Here is a 17,492-nt window from a genome sequence, read left to right as displayed (position 1 = left end):
TCTGACACAAAACACCGAAGATATGTCTCCAAGCTCTGGTTCATACGTTCCGTCTGACCATTGGTCTGAGGATGAAAAGCCGACGAGAATGACAAATGCATCCCCCGCCGTGCACAAAACGCCTTCCAGAACTTGGACACAAACTGAGACCCCCGATCAGACACCACCTCGGAGGGTACCCCGTGAAGCCTCACAATCTCCCCAATGAACACCTGCGCAAGAGTTTTAGCATTAGGGAGAGCCGGAAGAGCGATAAAATGTGCCATCTTGCTGAACCTGTCCACTACAACGAGTATGACCGTTTTACCCGAAGACGGAGGGAGGTCAGTAATAAAGTCCATAGACAGATGAGTCCAAGGACGCTCCGGGATCTTCAAAGGTAAGAGGGCCCCAGACGGACGGGTATGTGAGGTCTTAGAGCGCGCACAAACCCCACAGGACGCGACAAAAGTTACCACCTCTTTATGTAAGTTAGGCCACCAAAACCGACGCGAGAGGAGATCCACAGTTGCTTTACTCCCCGGGTGTCCTGCAAAAACTGAGTTATGGTGTGCCTCGATCACCTTTTGTCGCAACTGATCTGGAACGAACAGTCTCCCCGGAGGTCCAACAGGGGCGTCTCCCTGAGCCTCCAATATCTCCTCCTCCAGCTCAGAGCATACTGCCGAAACCACCACCCCCTCCTGAAGAATAGGAATCGGGTCGTCCGTATTCCCGGCCCCAGGGAAACTACGAGATAAGGCATCCGCCTTTACATTTTTAGACCCAGGACGATATGTAACGACGAAATTAAACCTGGTAAAAAACAATGACCACCTAGCTTGTCTGGGATTCAGACGTTTAGCGGACTCCAGATATAGCAGGTTCTTGTGATCGGTGATGACGGTGACCGGATGAACTGCCCCCTCCAAAAAATGGCGCCACTCCTCAAAAGCTAACTTAATGGCCAAGAGTTCCCTATTGCCGACATCGTAATTCCTCTCAGCGGACGACAATTTTTTAGAGAAAAAGGCGCACGGATGCCACTTACCAGGGGACGAACCCTGTGACAATACTGCTCCCACCCCTACCTCGGAAGCGTCTACCTCTACAAAGAATGGCTGAGACGCATCAGGTTGAATGAGTATGGGTGCCGAGGCAAAACATTTTTTCAAGGAGGAGAATGCTTGACAAGCCTTGTCAGACCACCTAGAAAAATCCGTCCCCTTTTTAGTCATGTCTGTGAGAGGCTTAACCATGGACGAGAAATTACGAATGAACTTCCGGTAATAGTTAGCAAACCCCAGGAAACGTTGTAGTGCCTTAAGATTCTCCGGCCGATCCCACTCAAGAACTGCCCGCACTTTCCCAGGGTCCATACGAAAACCGGACGCTGAAACCAGGAAGCCTAAAAACTGGAGTTCCTGTACGGCGAACACACACTTTTCCCATTTGGCATACAGTTTATTATCCCGCAAGATCTGTAACACCTGTCTAACGTGCTCCTGATGAGACACCAGATCCGGCGAGTAAATTAAGATATCATCCAGATATATGACAACAAACTGTCCCACCAGGTGGCGAAAAATATCATTAACAAAGTGTTGAAACACCGCCGGGGCATTAGTCAGACCGAATGGCATGACAAGGTTCTCATAATGCCCCTCCGGAGTGTTAAAAGCCGTCTTCCACTCATCCCCCTCCTTCATCCTAATCAGATTGTATGCCCCCCTGAGATCCAACTTAGAGAACCATTTGGCGCCCACGATCTGATTAAAGAGATCGGGAATAAGTGGGAGCGGATACGGATCTCGGACCGTAATCCGATTAAGTTCACGGAAATCCAGGCAAGGGCGTAGGCCTCCATCTTTCTTCTTAACAAAGAAGAACCCCGTGGCCACCGGAGAAGATGAAGGTCTAATATGCCCCTTAGCCAGACTTTCAGAAATATAATCCTTCATGGCCTGCCTCTCAGGACCAGAAAGGTTATACAACCTAGCTTTAGGTAACTTGGCCTCAGGGAGCAGTTTTACAGAACAGTCATACACGCGATGAGGAGGTAGTTCCTGACACCCATTCTCCGAGAATACATCCTCAAAGTCCGCCAGAAATGGAGGTAAGACCCAAGGAGTAACCGCACCGATGACCGTGTTCATGCAGTTTTTATTACAGAATTTACTCCATTGGCTTATCTCTCTGGTTTGCCAATTAATAACCGGGTTATGCTTAGCTAACCAAGGAAGGCCCAACACTATAGGAGTGGGAAGACCCTCCAACACGTAGCAAGACAACAGTTCTTTATGTATTGCCCCCACTTGAAGTTTTACGCCATGCACAGCTTGCAAAAAACTTCCCTGACCGAGAGGTCTGGCATCGATTGAGAATATGGGGATGGGTTTAGCCAACTCACTCAATCGCATACCTTGAACCCGGGCAAACCGAGCATCAACCAGATTAGCCCCGGCCCCACTATCCAGAAGAACAGATATCCTCTCAGTTCTCGTACCCACCACCACCTCCGCCGGTACGAGAAACTGAGACGAACCTAGGGACGAAATACCTACTCCCAGATTGCCGTCCACAACACAACCTGGGATCAACAGTTTTTTCGACGACTCTTTACTCTGCAAGGGACGGGATGGACACCCCCCAATAAAATGTCCTTTTTTCCCACAGAGAAAACACCTTCCTGTCTTATGGCGCACCACCGGTCCCCTTCCCCGAAATGATGTCCCTCCTAATTGCATGGGCTCCTCCGGACTGACCAGGGGAACCACCATATGAGGGGACCTTGTAGGAGGTGGAGACATTACAGGGGGTAGAGTTATCCCGCACCTCTCCCGAAGCCGTCTGTCAACGCGAATAGCAAGGGCCATAGCGGCTTCCAGTGACGCGGGAGAGTCATACTGTGCCAACACATCCTGTAATTTGTCGGATAAACCATGACAAAACTGGCTCCTAAGAGCCGGGTCATTCCACTGGGTGTCCGTGGCCCACCTACGGAACTCCGAACAGAATTCCTCCGCCGGACGATCTCCCTGCTGAATCCTACGTAACTTAGACTCAGCAAGGGAGATCCGATCTGGGTCATCATATACGAGTCCCAGAGCAGCGAAAAACCTATCCACTGACTGGAGAACCGGGGAGCTTGGGGGAAGAGAGAACGCCCAAGATTGTGGGTCCCCTTGTAGGAGCGAGATGACAATTCCCACCCTTTGTTCTTCACTGCCCGATGACCGAGGCCGCAGCCGAAAGTACAATTTGCATGCCTCCCGGAAAACAAAAAACTTGTCCCGCCCCCCAGTGAACCTGTCAGGGAGAGGTACTTTAGGTTCTGGTCCGGCTTGCTCCAGAGGATGCAAAACCTTGGACCTAACGTCCGCCAGCCCCATGGACAAACTCTGCAACTGCCGAGCTAGACCGGCTACTGGATCCATGGTAGCTGGAGAAAAACTAAGATGGTCGGTGAAAATGTCACACGGTCACAGAATACTGGAGATAGGGGGCCTAAGCTGACCCTAAGCTGGGGCCCTGACTAATCCCTCATCCTGGAGGTACTGTTAAAGGTACAGAGGTCCAGGCCGCCAGCGTAACCCCTACCTTCTGAGGATCCCTGCACCTAAGTAATCTAGTCCTGAGAAGGACCCCGATCACAACAATAGGGAACCAGAAATAATATGCCCACACACAGTATTTAGACGAACGAGACAGTACAAGGGAAAAACCAAAACCACCTTGCATACAACTTCTAAACAACTACAACAGAGGGAACACCAACGGGAAAGGAGATAAATGATAAAGCGAGGAAAGGGAAAACACACTTCCAAATACACTTATCTCAGCAACTCCAAACACCACGATCCGCTCTGTAAGTCAGAATGAAAAGCTTTCACCGACACCTCCCAAACAGACCTGCAGGAATATAAAGGAGTCTCACTAAAGAAGCATTGATTGCAGCTGGGCGAGGCTGGACCTCAGCTAGCCCAGAGAGAGAGAGAATTAACTCCTACACTGCCGAGAAAACACAAAGCACCAACAAGTCAGCTGCGAGAAGTCAGGCTGTGTGCTCGTGACGATCTTCGTGGCAACACACCCGTGACAACGCTTCCTCATTTCGGCTGTTTTTTGCTCTTCTCCTTATCCTCAGCCTTCACGACCACTATACCACCAGGGTGACCGTGGTCCATGTTGCCAGCATTGCAAGTTCCTCTGTCCTAATTTTTGGCAGCTTTTGCTTGGAAGGCATAGGCAAAGACTATGGGAGACCCACTCCCCAATAATGGGAATAATGTTTTTAATATGCTGTACTGCATGGCTCTTGTAAGGGACATTGCAAGTTCCCCCTTCCTAATTTTTGGCAGCTTTTGCTTGGAAGGCATAGGCAAAGACTATGGGAGACCCACTCCCCAATAATGGGAATAATGTTTTTAATATGCTGTACTGCATGGCTCTTGTAAGGGGCATTAAAATCGTCTTGTTAAGCTACTGTGACCTCCACGTCTCTTCCAAGGTTCGTTAATATTGTCTTTTTATTCCACTGCGACCTCCACCACTCTTCCAAGGGGCATTAAAAGCGTCTTGTTAAGCTACTGTGACCTCCACGTCTCTTCCACAGGGCGTTGATATTGTCTTTTTATTCCACTGTAACCTCCACCACTCTTCCAAGGGGCATTGATATTGTCTTTTTATTCCACTGCGACCTCCACCACTCTTCCAAGGGGCATTAAAACCGTCTTGTTAAGCTACTGTGACCTCCACGTCTCTTCCACGGGGCATTGATATTGTCTTTTTATTCCACTGTAACCTCCACCACTCTTCCAAGGGGCATTAAAACTGTCTTGTTAAACCACTCTGAACTCCACGTCTCTTCCAAGGGGCATTAAAACCATCTTGTTAAGCTACTGTGACCTCCACATCTCTTCCAAGGGGCATTAAAACTGTCTTGTTAAACCACTCTGTGTAGCGTCGGCGTCCCTGCCTCCTGCTAGGCAGGGACGCTGTTCCCCTCACCTCTCCGCTCCGTGCCCGGCGTCTTCCTCCCGCTCTGCTAGCAGCGCGCGCTCCTTCCCGGCCACGGTGCTTAGGGCGCGCGCTCCCCCTCTCTTAAAGGGGCCGCGCGCGCCGTCCTAAGGAGTCCCTGGCCAATGGCCGGAGGACTTCACCATATATGAGGCACCTCCTCCAAAATGGAGGTGCCCGAGCAATGTTGTAGCACAGTTCATCACTCTGCTTCAGCCCTCAGGTCCCGTTTCCAGTAACCTGCCAGTTACCTGCCAGTTACCTGCCAGTTTCCTGCCAGTTTCCTGTCTGATACCTGCCTGTCTCGTGTCAACCTGCTACTATTCCTGCGGTCCGACAGTCTGCCTACCAGCCCTGCCAGTCTGTCTATGGATCCGTCTGCCCGCTCACCTGGGAGCGCACATCTGCTACCTGCCTGCTAGCCTACCTGGAGGCTCCGCCGTCACGTGCTGTGACCACCAGCCTGTCCAGAGACTCTTGCCCGCTCACCTGGGAGCGCTCACCTTCTACCTGTCTGCTAGCCTACCTGGAGGCTCCGCCGTCACGTGCTGTGACCACCTGCCTGTCCAGAGACTCTTGCCCGCTCACCTGGGAGCGCTCACCTTCTACCTGTCTGCTAGCCTACCTGGAGGCTCCGCCGTCACGTGCTGTGACCACCTGCCTGTCCAGAGACTCTTGCCCGCTCACCTGGGAGCGTCCACCTGCTACCAGCCTGCTTGCCTACCTGGAGGCTCTGCCGTCACTTGCCGTGACCACCCGCCTGTCAAGAGACTGTCCCGGTCACTTGCCGTGACCACCTGCCCGTTTACCCAGAGACTGCCCCGGTCACTTGCCGTGACCACCTGCCCGTTTACCCAGAGACTGTCCCGGTCACTTGCCGTGACCACCTGCCCGTTTACCCAGAGACTGTCCCGGTCACTTGCCGTGACCACCTGCCCGTTTACCCAGAGACTGTCCCGGTCACTTGCCATGACCACCTGCTCGTTTTCCCAGAGACTGTCCCTGTCACTTGCTGTGACTACCTGCCCATCTTCCCTGGGCGCCACCCGCTTCCTTACAAGGGCCGCCCCCTTGTATAGTTGCTCAGAGGTTCCGCCTCCCAGACCCGTTACAGTTTGCTCGGGCCATGGAACCCGGTGGAACCCAAGCTCCCTCGCTCTCGGACCTATGTCATGAACTGTCCCGTCAGAGGTCCCAACAGGAGTCCATCCTGGGTCACCTGCGGAATGTCAACTCTCGCCTGGACACTCTGACTGCTCCACCAGCAACCACCGCTAGCGTCATGACCCGCAACCCGGCAGCGCCGCTGCCCACCAATACCGTGGTATCCTGCTCCGGACCCCGGCTTTCTGCACCTCCTCGCTTCGGAGGCGACCCCGCTCAAGCTCGGGGCTTCATAAACCAGTGCACCCTGCACTTTGAACTCCTGTCCCACCAGTTTATCTCCGACCGGGCCAAAGTTGCCTTCATCATGTCTCATCTCACGGGGGAGGCACTGGCTTGGCTAAATCCTCTATGGGAGAGAGGAGACCTCCTGGTGTCCGACCTGCCAGCCTTTCTCACGGCTTTCCGGAAAGTCTTCGACGAACCCGGACGGAAGACCTCATCCGCATCGTCTCTGCTACGCCTCCGTCAAGGAGATCTCACTGTGGGCCAATATGCCATACGGTTCCGTACCCTTGCTTCGGAGCTGGCCTGGGATAATGACACTCTGGTGTCTGTCTTCTGGGAGGGTCTGTCCGGCCGTATTAAAGATGAACTCGCCGGTCGGGACATTTCTACCACTCTCGACGACTTGATAACACTTGCCACCCGGATTGACATCTGGTTCCAGGAGCGCACCAAAGAGGTCACCCGTGAGAGGAGGTTTCCACGTCTAGCCCCTACTTTCCAGAAACCCGTCACTCCCTCCGTTACTCCCCAGGCACACTCACCTGAGCCTATGCAGGTCGACCAGACCAAGATGGTCAAAACCCGTCAAGACTCACGCCGTGCCGAGGGGAGCTGCTTCTACTGTGGCAGTAAGGAGCACCGGATCCGTTCCTGCCCTGAGAGATCGGGAAACGCCTGTGTCTAGGGTCGCTCAGAGAGGTCGCCCTAGACAAAAGTAAACCCTCTCCATCCCTGATGCTGTCAGTCTCTATCACCTGCGGAGAGAACCGCTATTTCGAACTGGCTCAACTTGACTCAGGAGCTGCTGGTAATCTCATCTCTCAATCCCTGGTAGAGAGGTACCGCATTCCTACCAAACCTCTGGCCGTACCTTTATCTGTCGCCGCCGTGGATGGGGGCCTCTTACCACATCCTATCCAACTCATCACAGAATCCATAACTCTGCAGGTGGGAATGCTGCATTCTGAGAGCATCTCCTTTCATGTTCTACCTGGACTCTCTCACACACTCTTGCTGGGTCTACCTTGGCTCCAGAAACATGCACCCGTCCTTGACTGGCAGACTGGAGAGGTCCTTCGCTGGGGACAGGACTGCCATAAGACTTGTCTAGTTCCCGTTCATCCTGCTCGTCCTTCTCCTACCCCAGTCAATCTACCCGGTCTACCGGCTCCCTATTGGTCTTATGCGGATGTCTTCAATAAAAAAGAAGCAGAGACATTACCCCCTCATAGACCATATGACTGTCCAATCGACCTGATACCCGGCTCTACTCCTCCCCGTGGGCGTATCTACCCTTTGTCGGCAGCAGAGACCCGGTCCATGTCTGAATATATTGAGGAGAATCTGGCCCGGGGATTTATCCGGAAATCTACCTCCCCGGCGGGAGCAGGCTTCTTCTTCGTCAAAAAGAACGACGGCTCACTCCGTCCATGTATAGATTACAGAGGCCTTAACCAGATTACAGTGAAGAATAAATACCCCCTCCCGCTCATTCCTGAATTATTTGACCGCCTGAGGGGGGCTAGAATCTTCACCAAACTGGACCTCCGTGGGGCGTATAACCTGGTCCGTATCCGTCAGGGGGATGAATGGAAGACGGCATTCAACACCCGGGACGGCCACTATGAATATCTGGTAATGCCCTTTGGTCTCTGTAACGCTCCCGCCGTCTTTCAAGAGTTGGTCAATGACATCTTCCGGGACCTTCTCTACTCCTGCGTAGTGGTGTACCTGGACGACATCTTGGTCTTCTCTCCGGATCTCCAGACTCACCGGAGGGATGTTCATCAGGTCCTGCTCAGGCTCAGGCAGAACCACCTCTACGCTAAATATGAGAAGTGCCTCTTTGAGCAGACCTCGCTACCGTTTTTGGGCTACATAATTTCTCAGACCGGCCTACGAATGGATCCTGAAAAGCTGTCTGCCATCGAGAAGTGGCCTCGACCAGAGGGGTTGAAGGCTATTCAGCGGTTCCTGGGCTTCGCCAACTATTACCGCCTCTTTATACCGCACTTCTCTTCCCGGACTGCCCCAATTTCCGCGCTCACCCGTAAGGGCACTAATCCCAGAGAATGGCCGCCCGCAGCAGAGGAAGCCTTTCTTTCCTTAAAACAGGCTTTCTCTTCCGCCCCGGTGCTGCATCGCCCGGACGGCAACAAGCAGTTCTTCCTGGAAGTTGACGCCTCCTCCTCTGGAGCCGGAGCGGTACTTACCCAAAAATCGTCTTCCGGGAGAATGGTAACTTGCGGCTTATTCTCCAAACTCTTCTCCTCTTCTGAGCGCAACTATTCTATTGGAGACCGAGAGTTATTGGCCATTAAGCTGGCTTTGGAGGAGTGGCGTTACCTGCTCGAGGGGGCTCTTCACCCGGTAATAATTTACACTGACCACAAGAACTTGGCTTACCTCCAGAGTGCCCAGAGACTTAACCCGCGCCAAGCCCGGTGGTCCTTGTTTTTTGCTCGCTTTGATTTTGTTCTTCATTTTCGCCCGGCTGACAAAAACATCAAAGCGGACGCCTTGTCCCGATCCTTTCTGGTGTCTGATCTCGAGGAGGAACCTAAACATATCATCGATCCCGCCAGAGTAATGCAGGTGGCTCCCGTGAGTCTAAATCGTCTCCCTCCCGGTAATACGTTCGTCACTGTACCTGATCGGGAGAAGATCCTACACTGGGGTCACTTGTCTAAACTTGCTGGCCACGCCGGTCAGAAAAAGACCCTCCAGCTTATTACCCGGCACTACTGGTGGCCTACCCTGCACAAGGATGTAATAGACTTTGTTTCTGCCTGTGTGTCCTGCGCCCGCAACAAGGTTCCGAGACACCTGCCAGCCGGTCGCCTCCTTCCGCTTCCTGTACCTGCTGCCCCCTGGCAGCATATAGCTATGGACTTCATAACAGACCTCCCTGTCTCTGCCGGTTGTACAGTCATTTGGGTGGTCGCTGACCGCTTTTCCAAAATGGCCCATTTCATTCCCCTGCCAGGCCTCCCGTCTGCACCCGAGCTGGCTAAAGACTTTATCCGCCACATCTTCCGTCTTCATGGCCTGCCTCTCCACATCGTGTCGGATCGTGGGGTTCAGTTCACCTCACGCTTCTGGAGAGCTACATGTAAACTGCTAGACGTCACCTTGGACTTCTCCTCCGCTTACCATCCACAGTCCAATGGTCAAGTGGAGCGGATCAATCAGATCCTGACCAGTTACCTCCGGCACTTCGTTAATGCCCACCATTCAGACTGGGTGGATCTCCTGCCATGGGCCGAAATCTCTTACAACAATCACGAGAGCGAATCTTCCTCCAAATCCCCGTTTTTTGTAGTCTTCGGTCAGCATCCTCGGATCCCATTTCCCGTCTCCACCTCGGTGGATAATCCGGCTGCGGAATCTCTCGCTAGCGAATTTTCCTCCATTTGGGAGAGTACCCGATCCGCACTCCTTTAGTCGTCCGAGCGGATGAAAAAACACGCTGACAAAAAACGCCTGGATCCTCCACAATTCCGTCCTGGAGATAAAGTCTGGCTCTCGTCCAAGTATGTCCGGCTCAAGATTCCCTCCTACAAGTTAGGGCCTCGGTTCATCGGCCCACTGGAGGTTATCAAACAGATCAACCCGGTGGCCTATAAATTGAAACTCCCGGCCAACTTGCGGATCCCTAACTCCTTCCATGTATCTCTCCTCAAACCCGTGGTACTTAACTCTTTTTCCAGGTCTACAGGTACGCCTCCTGCTCCGGTTTCTGCTGAAGACGAGTTTGAGGTAGAGAACATTCTGGCCACCAAAAGGGTAAGAGGAAAGACCTTTTTTCTGGTAGATTGGAAGGGGTTTGGTCCTGAGGAGAGAACGTGGGAGCCCCGGGAGAACATCCATGCCCCTCTCATCCTTGATAAATATCTGTCTGGCCTAAAAAAGGGGGGGCCTAAAGGGGGGGGTACTGTAGCGTCGGCGTCCCTGCCTCCTGCTAGGCAGGGACGCTGTTCCCCTCACCTTTCCGCTCCGTGCCCGGCGTCTTCCTCCCGCTCTGCTAGCAGCGCGCGCTCCTTCCCGGCCACGGTGCTTAGGGCACGCGCGCGCTCCCCCTCTCTTAAAGGGGCCGCGCGCGCCGTCCTAAGGAGTCCCCGGCCGGAGGACTTCACCATATATAAGGCACCTCCTCCAAAATGGAGGTGCCCGAGCAATGTTGTAGCACAGTTCATCACTCTGCTTCAGCCCTCAGGTCCCGTTTCCAGTTACCTGCTGTTAGAACCTTGCTCTTAGGTTTTTTCCTTTGCTGGTCACATGACCTCGTTGGCCTATTTAATCCTGCTCCGCCCTTCTGGCTTTGCTGGACTTCATTGTATAACTACTTTCTAGCTAGCCTGTGCTCTGTATCTAACTCTGTTAGTTTGCTTGGTCTACGGACCTCTTTGTTCTTTATATTTTGTTTGTTTGTCTGTCTGCTACTGTTTCTGTTAGGAGGTGTCCCATTTTCCTCCCAGTCCTTAGTACTTGTAGGGATTCCTTCCCCACATCTATAGGTCTCCGTACAGACTAGCTTAGGACTTTAGCAGGTCTGATCGCAGGATCAGGTTCCCTGTTACATCGTAGGGATTCAGCTGAGTTCTATCGTAGGGACAGATCTCCTCTCTTTCCTTAGCTCTGGTAGCAGAACATAACAGTAAGTCCAGCCAGCAAATTCTCTAAGGAAAGATTTTTCTGTTCCATCATGGTGTCGGTTTAGGATTTGGCTCATCGCCTGCAGGGACTCTCTCTGGAGGTGGCCGAGCTCCGTCAGCACGTGAGTAACTATCCTGGAGCACATTTCTTGGAGCCTAAGGTATGTTTGCCGGATTTATTTTTTGGTGAACACCGAGAATTTTTTTCATTCAAAAATGCTTGCTTATTGTATTTTCGTTTGAGACCCAAGTCCTCTGGGGATGAATCCCAGCGCATAGGGTTCATAATGTCACTTTTGCGCAAAGAGCCTCAGGAGTGGGCCTTTTCTTTGCAACCTAGTGATACATGCTTCAGATCAGTGGATAGTTTTTTTTCTGCTTTGGGACTATTATATGATGATCCTGACCGTGTCGCATCAGCTGAGACTGAGTTAAGACGTTTGAGACAGGGATCAGGTAATGTGGAAAAATATTGTACTCATTTCCGTCGTTGGTCTACTCAAACAGGGTGGAACGATTCTGCTCTGAAAAGTCTATTTCTTGCTGGGCTCAATGAAAGGGGTAAAGACCTGCTAATTGCTTATCCTACACCTGAAGATTTGCAACAGGCTATGCAATTAGCTATACGGGTGGATAGGAGACTGCGTGCAAGGGTTAATGAGAGCAAATCCTCTGCTATGTCAGTTTCTGGTTATGAGAATGTGTGTACTAACAGTGGTGAATCGATGGAGATTGGATCGATGGCACCTCGCTCTCAAGAAAAAGACCGTCGATTTTCTGAAGGCTTGTGTTTCTATTGCGGAAAATCTGGTCATTTGATTAAAGGCTGTGAGCTTCGTATGAAGAAAGAAAAAAAAAATGGTCAGTCATGCCCGTATTGCCTGTTTAAATTCCAAGGGTGTATTTTTAGCTGCTTCCACGATTGCTCAGGAAAAATTAATGGAATTTCGGGTGTTTGTTGATTGTGGATCTACTCTGAATGTAATTGATGGGGGATTCTTGGAAAGACTCAATTTAAAACCCGAACCTTTGTCATCCCCCATTGCTGTGGTTTCTGTGGATGGCTCCCCTTTGAAGAATATTACTCTCAAGGTCTGTGAATTTCCTCTCACTATTAATGGTGTTCACCATGAGAAATTGGATTTGGTAGTTTTGAATAACTTGCCTTCTCCAGTAATATTGGGATTGCCCTGGTTAAAATTTCACAATCCTGTACTGGATTGGTCTACCAATGAAATTAAATCCTGGAGCCATAAATGTTATGACAAGTGTTGTAACGGGCGTATTGCAGCTTTGGATAGGGGAGAATTGCCTGTTCCTATTCAGGATTTTTGGAGAGTTTTTTCTGAGAAGGAATCGCAGGTTTTGCCTCCCCATAGAGACTATGATTGTTCTATTGAATTTGTCCCTGGAGCGACTCTTCCTAAAAGTCGTTTATTTAACCTTACTATTCCTGAGAGGAAGGCTTTGGATGAATACACACAGACAAGTTTGGCCGCCGGTCACATTAGGCCCTCTAAGTCTCCTGTGGCGGTTGGATTTTTTTTTGTAAAAAAAAAGGACGGCGGTTTACGTCCTTGTCTGGATTTTCGTGAGATTAACAAAATTACTGTACGCAATCCTTACCCACTGCCATTGATTCCTGATCTGTTTAACCAGTTAATGGGGGCCAAGTGGTTCTCTAAAATTGACCTTAAGGGGGCATACAATCTGTTGCGCATGAAGGAGGGTGACGAATGGAAGACTGCTTTTAACACTCCTGTGGGTCATTTTGAGAATCTGGTTATGCCTTTTGGTCTTACTAATGCTCCTGCATTTTTTCAGAATCTTATTAATGACATCCTTAGACCTTTGATCGGCAAAAATGTGGTTGTGTATTTGGATGACATTTTGATTTATTCGCCGGATCTGGAGTCTCATTGGCGGAGCGTACGTGAGGTATTACAATTGTTAATGGACAATTCGCTTTTTGCTAAGCTGGAGAAATGTGAGTTCGCTGTACAGAGAATTAGTTTTTTGGGTTACATTATCTCCAGCGAAGGTTTTGAGATGGACCCGGTTAAAGTTCAAGCTGTACAGGAATGGCCTAGGCCTATTGGTTTGAAATCGATACAGAGGTTTTTAGGTTTCACCAATTATTACAGAAAATTCATAAAAAAATTTTCTAGTATTGTCAAACCTCTGACCGATCTCACCAGGAAAGGTGCTGATGCGGTTCAGTGGTCTTCTGAGGCCATTGAAGCTTTTGTGTATCTCAAGGAGAGGTTCACCTCTGCTCCCATCCTTATGCAGCCTGATGTGACTAAGCCGTTTTTGGTTGAGGTTGATGCTTCTTCGGTGGGGGTTGGCGCAGTATTGTCTCAGGAAAACGGGGATGGATTACATCCCTGTGCCTTTTTTTCAAAAAAATTTTCGGAGACTGAACTGAATTACGATATTGGTAATCGGGAATTATTGGCTATTAAACTCGCATTTGAACACTGGCGCCACTTCTTGGAAGGTGCGGAATTTCCCGTTCAGGTTCTTACGGATCATAAAAATCTGATATATCTTGATGCTGCCAAGCGCCTGAATGCCCGTCAGGCTAGGTGGGCACTGTTTTTCTCGCGGTTTAATTTCTCCGTTACTTACATCCCTGGTACTAAGAATGTTAAGGCGGATGCCTTGTCTCGCAGTTTTTCTCCCATAGTCGGTGCTGAGAAAGAGGAGAACATTTTACAAGAAGGTGTTGTGATAGCTGCTTTGGACTCCGTTTTGGAAGATGAGATTCTTAAAGCACAGGAGAATGCCCCATCTAACACTCCTCATGGGAGGTTGTTTGTGCCTGGGACCTTTAGGAGAGATTTGTTTATTGAGTGTCACGAATCTCGGTTGGCAGGTCATCCCGGAATCTCTGAGACCAAGAGACTGGTGGGTCGCAGTTTTTGGTGGCCTGGATGGCAGAAGGAAGTTGTTATGCACACGCCCGGGCTGAGCGGCGTGTGCGTGTGATTGTAGTGATTCCACTGGACCATGAACCGGAGAGTGCCTGGAGGGGCGTGACTAAGTATCTGGCCGATCCGACCAAGATGGCACGACGGCATACGACGCCAGTGCACCAGGGAGAAACCGGGCAGAGGGACCAGGTGCTACTCCAGGTCAAACTCCGGACACGGGGGTTGACCCACACAGGGATTACTGGATCAGGCTGGTTAGGCTGGCGCACAGACTGGAGGGTATAGGCAGGCACGACTGGTATGCAGGCAGGCGGGTAAAGGCAAGCGCAGCTAGAGTGCAGACAGGGAGGCACTAGCAGGTAGGAACACAGGCGGGATAGGACCCAGTACACACTGGGACTCAGGAACAATACAGGTAGAGGGGTACAGGCAAGCACAGCTAGAGTGCAGACAGGGAGGCACTAGCAGGTAGGAACACAGGCGGGATAGGACCCAGTACACACTGGGACTCAGGAACAGGCAGGTTAGGCTGGCACAGACTGGTGGATATAAGCAAACACGGCAGGTATGCAGATGGGTGGATACAGGCGAGTATGCAGGCAGGGAGGTACTGGCCGAAAGGACGGGCTGGAGCACAGAAAGGTTAAGACCCAGTACAGACTGGGTCACAGAACCGCAGATGCGGTAGACAACCACAGCAGAGAGGGAACGCCCGAAGCGGTGGGCAAGAACAGAGCAGGACAGGACTGCCGGAGCAGCGGGCAGAAGCATGGCAGGACAGGACTGCCGGAGCAGCGGGCAGAAGCAGGGCAGGACAGGACTGCCGGAGCAGCGGGCAGAAGCAGGGCAGGACAGGACTGCCGGAGCAGCGGGCAGAAGCAGGGCAGGACAGGACTGCCGGAGCAGCGGGCAGAAGCAGGGCAGGACAGGACTGCCGGAGCAGCGGGCAGAAGCAGGGCAGGACAGGACTGCCGGAGCAGCGGGCAGAAGCAGGGCAGGACAGGACTGCCGGAGCAGCGGGCAGAAGCAGGGCAGGACAGGACTGCCGGAGCAGCGGGCAGAAGCAGGGCAGGACAGGACTGCCGGAGCAGTGAGCAAGGAGTCAGAGCAGGCTAGAACCGCCGGAGCGGTAAGCAAAGGAGTCAGAGCAGACTAGAACCGCCGGAGCGGTGAGCAAAGGAGTCAGAGCAGGCTAGAACCGCCGGAGCGGTGAGCAAAGGAGTCAGAGCAGGCTAGAACCGCCGGAGCGGTGAGCAAAGGAGTCAGAGCAGGCTAGAACCGCCGGAGCGGTGAGCAAAGGAGTCAGAGCAGGCTAGGCTGAGTAGGGGGGACAGGGCTCTGTTCACACGGAACAGACAGGAAGGGAAAGGCAGAGCCAGACACCCACAGGGTACTTGCAGTGAAGTAGCGAGTGGACCACAAACTCACAAACGGGAGCACAGAGACAACAAGCAGGAGTTAGGTACGAGTTCAGACTCTGCAGAAAAAGGAAGGGAACGGACATAGAGGCAAAACAGGTAAAGGATAGGAGAGAGTTCAGACTGGAACTGAGTGTACGGAGGAGACCGACACTGCAGCGGGATACAGGAGCGGGTCTGGGAATACGGCCCCCAGAGAGGCAGGACGAACAGGCAAGGAGCGTGTTCAGACAGGACAGACAAGATACAGGAGCGGGTCTAGGAAATCAGCCCCTAGAAGGCGAGAGGAACAGGCTAGGAGCGTGTTCAGACAGGTCAGACAAGATACAGGAACAGGTCTAGGTAATCGGCCCCTAGAAGGCAGGAGGAACAGGCTAGGAGCGTGTTCAGACAGGTCAGACAAGATACAGGAACAGGTCTAGGTAATCGGCCCCTAGAAGGCAGGAGGAACAGGCTAGGAGCGTGTTCAGACAGGCCCGGAAATACAGCCTCCAGGATAGGCAGACAAGAGAACACAGAACGGGACCTGGCACCTTCAGAGTGCAAGCACACACTGAAAGAAACACTATGCTCAGGCAGGGATAGATGGGCGCAGCTGAGCTATATACCAGGTGACAGACAGCAATAGGCTGAGGACGCACAAGAGGTGTGACCCACAGCAGGTACAAAAAGCAGGAAGTGATCGGGCGCCGCCCTTAAGCAGCAGAAACAGACACAAACAGACAGCATGGAGGGAAGCCAGAGAGACATTCTGGACAGGAGATCAAGTGCGCGCTCTTGCACAGTGGGAGATGGACCACTATGCAAGGACGCCGCCAGGTATGTTACAGAAGTCATTAAGTGGGTGCGTCAATGTACTATATGTGCTAGATCTAAGTCCTCACATACTCCTGCTGCGGGGTTGCTTTGTCCTTTGGAGGTTCCTAGTGCTCCTTGGACACATTTGGCTATGGACTTTATAACTGACCTTCCCCCCTCTGAGGGTTTTACTGTCATCTGGGTGGTCGTGGACCGTTTTAGCAAGATGTGTCACTTGGTTCCCTTCGTCAAACTGCCCTGCGCTAAAACTCTCGCTAAGGCCTTTGTCAAGGAAATTGTCAGACTTCATGGCGTTCCTACTGACATTGTTTCTGATAGGGGTCCTCAGTTCGTGGCTCGTTTTTGGCGTGCCTTTTGTGACAGGTTGGGAGTTCATCTGTCGTTCTCGTCCGGATATCATCCTGAATCTAATGGCCAGACAGAAAGGAAAAACCAGGATGTTGAGCAGTTCTTGCGTTGTTTTGTGGCAGACAATCAAGAGGGGTGGTCTGAGTTTCTGCCACTTGCTGAATTTGCTCTGAACAATCATACATCTTCTTCTGCTGGTTGTTCGCCTTTTTTTTGTTGTTCTGGGAGACATCCGTCGTTTGGGTCGTTCTCCAAGTTGGGATCTGCCGTGCCTGAGGAGGAGAATTTTTCCGGTGATTTGGAGAGAGTTTGGACGGATGTGCGTGGTAATCTTCAGGAGGCCAACAGAAAATCTAAAGACTACTTTGATAGGAAACGACAGGAGGTTTTGTTCGCTGTTGGAGACATGGTTTGGTTGTCCTCTAGGAATCTGCGGTTGAGGATTCCTTCTAAGAAATTGGGTCCCAAGTTTTTAGGGCCCTTTAAGGTGCTTCAGGTTGTCAACCAATCTGCTGTTAGGTTGGAGGTTCCTACCTCCTGGAGAATTAATCCGGTATTTCATGTCTCTCTGTTAAAAAAAGCTGTTGTGTCGGATGGTGACGCCTCTGCCTCTGTTCCTCCGGTGGTGGAGGACGGGGAATATGAAATTTCTCGCATCCTTAACTCTAGACGGTATAGAGGTAGTTTGCAGTATCTGGTGGCCTGGAAAGGTTTCGGACCCGAGGATAACTCTTGGGTGAGGTCAGATGATGTTTCCGCGTCCAGACTTATCAGAGCGTTTCACAGGAGATTTCCTGATAAGCCTGGTCCTAGGGGATCCGGAGGATCCTCTTAGAAGGGGGGGTACTGTTAGAACCTTGCTCTTAGTTTTTTTCCTTTGCTGGTCACATGACCTCGTTGGCCTATTTAATCCTGCTCTGCCCTTC

The sequence above is a fragment of the Phyllobates terribilis genome, unplaced genomic scaffold, assembly GCF_046119375.1.
Source record: "Phyllobates terribilis strain yellow unplaced genomic scaffold, ASM4611937v1 Scaffold_1__5_contigs__length_1240528914, whole genome shotgun sequence".
Lineage (NCBI taxonomy): Eukaryota > Metazoa > Chordata > Amphibia > Anura > Dendrobatidae > Phyllobates > Phyllobates terribilis.
Note: the sequence above shows the minus strand (reverse complement) of the source record.